Here is a 6,000-nt window from a genome sequence, read left to right on the forward strand (position 1 = left end):
GGTAACAATCTAGTGATCCATTTTATACTTTAACCTTCTAAAGAACAGAGGTGATTTGGGAGTCAGGCAATTGGTTAGGAATTGAGAAAAAGGAAAGATATATTTTCCCCTATGTAAAACATCCTATTACTTTTGTCATGTTTGCTCATTTATTTCAATCACATAATTCTTACAATGATCACAAATGTTATTTTAAGGTAAGTAGCCTGTTTAATTACAAAACAAAAAAAAGTTATCAACAAACAAAAGTTCCTGATATGTTTAGGCTATTGCATATAGATACACAGTATTTAAACTTTATCTCTCAGCATCAGTATATAGAGTGACTAACTGCTTAAAACAATTCAAAGAACACAAAGCATAAGTTCCTAAATGGCAACTGAGTGATTTAGGTAATGGGTGACATTTGTAGTGGTAGCATCATTTACATTTAGAGATTAATGAGCTGAAGATTTTGAGCCGAACAGTTTGATCAGTTAGGATTCTTCTGGTGGGATATAATAAAAACAAACTTCTGCAAGATTAAAGAGCAAATAAAATTTGTTATAAAGAAAGAAAGGTACACACGGACCCCAAGACAACAACGCAGTCAGACCCCAGGGACCAGGGACCAAGGATCTTCTTTTGCCTTCACTTTTCTGCTCCTTTCAGTGACTCTGCTTCTTTCTCCTCTCATTGCAGACACACTTGCTTCTCTTGTTCCTCACTTGACTCTTCTATTATTCAAGAGCATAAGACCCAGCCCACAGGAATGAAAAAATCCTTCTCTCTGTCTTGTCCTAAGTCAGATTCCCTGAGAGTTCTGATTGCCTCGGGTCAGAGCACATGCCAGTAAGGTACCTTGGCAGTACCTTAGATGAGTTTAGGGAATTTTAGAAATTATTGTGTCTAATTAAATTTGAATCTCTGGGGTTGAGGCTAGGGCATCAGGATTTTTAAGTTCTTCAGGTGATTCTAGCGAGCAGCTAAGTTTGCAGACCACTGTCTGGGAGGGTGGCAAATATCACATTATAGAAAACAATTAGTGGAGGTCCTGCTGTGGGGCAGAGAAATAGCTGGGGATAAGTGTGCAATGTGAGCTGTGCACTCACACTACTAATGCCAACTAATAGTTCTGTAAAATCAATTAAATATTTTTGAAATGTAATTTTAGCATTGTGAACTTAATTGTGAATTAAATATAAATTTACAATAGGAGGAATGCAATGATTTTTTTCTAAATAAAGTTGTAAACATTCTATCTCAGTCATTGAGTCACCTTGCCTCTGAATGTCCTAAACAGTCTTCTCAGTTCATCCCATTTGGGGAGAATCCTTGGTTTCTCATGCCTAGGATTAGCATCTGAGAAGCGGCCCTAAGCCCTTCTCAGAGAGTCTACAGGTTTGTGGAAGCAAAAGTTATGATATAGTCTGGTGTGGTTCTCAATGTAGAAAGGGTAAATATTTAAGACAATTATATTAATGGGGGAGTGTAAAGTTGGGTGAAATTAGGTGATGTTTTCATACATAGCTCCACTGACAAAATATCAGTCAATTCAAGTAAACTGTGGTAAATTCTGCAAATATAATGAGGTATCTACAGCAACCACTAAAAATGCTCTATTAATATACACACTCAAAAACACCATAGATTAATCAAAATAGAATTCTATGCTATAGTGAGGTTAGTTTGCAGAGAAACAGTAAATATTTTGGAGAGTTGATCCAAACTCTTAAGTTACTTTGTTGGTAGTCTCTAGTTCTCTCTTACGTATTTTGGTTGCTCTTCCATCAATGCTAATTGTGTGACAAACTTTGTCTACTACATTAGGCAACAGATGACCACAAATCGGTTGATAAATCTCCATCACCGTGCATTATCCCTATTGCCTGTTTATTTTGTGTAGTCACTTTTGATAATATATTTTAAACTTCTATTTTAAAAAATGAGCAAGGACTTAAATGGTAACTATTTAGCTATTGAAAGTTATTAATTTGGCCAGGCATAGTGCCTCACGCCTGTAATCCCAGCACTTTGAGAGGCTGAGGCAGATGTATCATGAGGTCAGGAGTTCAAGACCAGCCTGGCCAAGATGGTGAACCCCTGCCTCTACTAAAAATACAAAAATTACCATGGCATGGTGGGTAATTGGGAGGCTGAGGCAGAGAATTGCTTGAACCCAGGAGGCAAAGGTTGCAGTGAGACGAGATCACGCCACTGCACTCCAGCCTGGGTGACAGAGAGACTCTGTCTCAAAAAAAAAAAAAAGTTATTAATTTTAAAAATCCCATTGTTAATTTCTACCATGAGTATGGGAGCTGGGAGAAGATTGTCAGCCCTTTTCTTACTAACTCACCTTGTGGAATTTATAAAGAAAAAGAGAATCACATTGAGTTGGATTTTTCTGGTAAATTCCTTTGGCTATCATGTGCCTGGGTTCATGTATGCTGAATGGTTTATGGCTCCTTCCATTAATATATTTTTATGATTTTTAATGTATGTTTTACCCATGTACCCCCCCCCCCCCCTCCACCACCACCACATCCGACTACAGGAAGACAATAGGTCCATATCAGAGCCAAAATAATAGTGATAATCATGGTCAAGATATCTTGGGAAATGAAGGTCCCTGCAGTATAGAACAAGTCAGGGCAAGACCAGAGAAAATGATCAAAGAACAAACGGGTATATGGTGTAACAGCACAATGTATTTTTAGGGGAGAAAGGAGAGAAAGGTGCAGAGAATTTTTTCACCCCTGAGACAGGGTCTTACTCTGTCGCCTAGGCTGGGGTGCAGTGGTGCCATCACAACATACAGTGGCCTTGACGTCCCCAGCTCTGGTGATCCTTCCTCCTCAGCCTCCAGAGTAGCTGGAACTACAGGCCCACATCACCATTCCCAGCTAATTTTTGTAATTTTTTATAGAGACAGGGTTTCACTAAGTTACCCAGGCTAGTCTGAAACTTCTGGGCTCAAGCCATCTGCCTGTCTCACCCTCCCAGAGCGCTGGGATTACATGTGTGAGCCACCACACTCATCTGAAAATTCTTAATTGACTAACAGAAACAATAACTTAACATTTAGATTTTGTAGGTATTAAAAGCTGACTGTGATTTGGGTGACACCCCCCATTCCTGGGGAATCTTTCAACTGCATTTGCCCTAATGAAGCTAGATGCACTTCCATTTTGATGGGTCACCTAGCACTCCTCTTTTATCTGCTGAGCATTCACTATTAGGCCTCGCTATCTTCTGTTTATTCTTGAGTCTGTGCCACATGCATCTACAGTAAATACTCCAGCATTATTACTTTGACAGACACTGGGAATGTTGAAGCACTCCCCATAATGCAGAAAATGCTCTGACTACCTTTGTCAGAGCAACAAACCGGACACATATTGCTACATTAAAATTCAAACATTAAACAGACACTGGTCCTCTGTGTCCATCAACCTCTAGGGGACAAATTGGGTTCTTTAAGTGGTCTCATTGAGATCTCTTCTCTAGACTTGAGACGAAAGACAGTTATTTTTCTCATCCTCTAGGTGTTTGAAGGAACTTGAACCCAAAGAGACTCTCAGAATAATCATCTTACAACCTCTGATTCTTTATCTCACTTCTTAAACTTGTTTTACAATCTGGAGGGGGTAGAAAAATAAAGGACACAGTATTAGTTTCTAAATATCTATTTGCAAATTCTGATGATGATCTTGCATCTTACCTCGGGATGTGGCATCAATTTTATTTATTTATTCTTTTAAAAATATTTTTAAATGTTTTCAGATAATTGTATATTATAAGCAGTTATAAGAAATAGCACAGAGACATCCCATGAATTCTTCCCTCATTTACCCTCCAGGTGAACTATTGCATAAATATAGTACAGTATTACAATTGGGAAATTCACATTGATATCATCTACCAACAAGATATCACCTGTTTTACATGCACTAATTTGTGTATATGTGTGTGTTTAGATATATATTTTATCAAGTGTGTAGATTCACGTGACCATCACCACAGTCAAGACACAGAACAGTTCCATCACAAGGGTTCCTACTATTATATTTTTACAGCTACAGCCATCAACTTTTTCCCTATTTGCCTGAACACTGGCAAATGCCTAATCTGTTTTCCATCTCTACAGTTCATCTTCATAAGAATGTTGTCTACATGGAGTCATACAGTCGGACACATTTTGAGACTGACTTTCTTTTACACAGTGCAGTGCTCTTAAGATCCATACAGGTTATTGACTTTTCAGTAGTTCATTCCTTTTTTATTGCTGGGTATTATTCCATGGCATGAATGTACCACATTTTGTTTAACCATTTGTCTTTTGAAGGACATGTGGGTTGTTTTCAGTTTGTGACTTTTATGAATAAAGCTCTACTTATATTTACGTACATCTTTTTTGTATCAGTTTTTATTTCTTCACTCCAAGAATGTAATTGTTGTGCCATATGGTGATTGCATGTTTGCTTCCATGAGAAACCATCATACTCTTTTCCAGAGGGGCTGTACTGTTTCACATTTCCATCAACAACATATGAGTGACCTAGGTCAGGCAGAAGCTCAGTTCTTCTCTCTGCCCATTGACACAAGGCACGGGAGGGAAAGAAGCTCACACCACCTTTCTGCTTACTTGATGCAAGGTGAATACCCACACTGTACCCCAGTGATAGGATTGGGGTGGGCGATGAATCTAAGTGGTAGCTAGCCTTGCCTTGCACTGCCTCATTAAGTTTCATTGCTACCAGCAGGTGGGGGTGGAGGCTCAACCAGCCCCAGCCAGAAGAGGGAAGGAAGATTAGCTCCCACCTGGTTGTTAACAGTGGGATCACAGCCTACCTCCTGCTTATACAGATGGGGAAGTGGTGTTGAGGGTGGTGGGTGGTATTGGGTGGAAGATCAGCTTTTTACTTGCCCCACTAAATATGGAGTGTAGTTGGCTGTGGGGAGTGACTTTTCCATTGGTGCTTGGCTGCAGTTGGTCCTGTATGGCCAAAGAGGTTGTTTTGTCCACCCATCATTTAACTGGTCCTTAGATTAAGGAAAAAGACTGACCTTAGAGAATTTTATGTTTGGGTCTCTGCAGCTCTTGCTTGGAGACTTCTGCACGTCTGTGAGAGAACATGGGAGGCAATAAGGAAACCCAGGGAAGTCACTTCAGTATCATTCTTAAGACTTGAGGCCCCGAGGCAGTCCACATTCTTTCCACCTTTCAGAGACCCTCTCTATGCTTGTTTGTTGTTTTTTTGTTCAGAGTTCTTAGTTGTAAAAAAGGATCTGGGAGGAACAGTGCTATTCTCTTTGCCAACACCAGAAAAAGAAGTGACTTCCCTGGTTGTTTTTGTTTTATTTTGTTTTGTTTTTTCAATCTCAGTTAATTTTGTTTTGTTTTGTTTTAGTATTGTCACAATGGAAGGGCAGAACTTTAACAAATGAGATCATATGGCATTATTACTTGCTAAGATAAATATTTAAAGCAGTCATGAACAGAAACCAGCACAGAATATGCAAGACATCAAAATGTTTGTTATTTTAAAATATGCATTTATGTAATAGTACTATTTTGCAAAGTAGGTTGGGCATGATCTTGTAGTTAATGCGCAGGCATGTTTTGTCATGAATTATTTCAAAGCCATAGATAATGTGAAAGACTCACACCCTTTATCTAAGGTCACCAATTGTTAATATTTTGCCCTATTTGCTTTCTCTCCCCTCTCCTTTCTTCCAGAATATGTAAGCAGCTGTGAGTTATTTTAAAAATATATTTGATACATTATAATATTATTTAACATTATTTTTATATTAAAATGACCCAAATTTGGCCAGCAGGGACTCCCTCAAGCTGGATTTTGTGTCCTTTCTATGGGTCTCCATTAATTGTTGAGTATTTGCTTGCTTGGAGCTCAAGAAAATGTTCCAGCCTTAGCTAATACTTTTTTAACTGCTTGAGACCTTAAAAACCATGATTTTGTCCAGGCACCGTGACTCACACCTGTAATCACAGCACTT

The sequence above is a fragment of the Piliocolobus tephrosceles genome, chromosome X (assembly GCF_002776525.5).
Source record: "Piliocolobus tephrosceles isolate RC106 chromosome X, ASM277652v3, whole genome shotgun sequence".
Classification (NCBI taxonomy): domain Eukaryota; kingdom Metazoa; phylum Chordata; class Mammalia; order Primates; family Cercopithecidae; genus Piliocolobus; species Piliocolobus tephrosceles.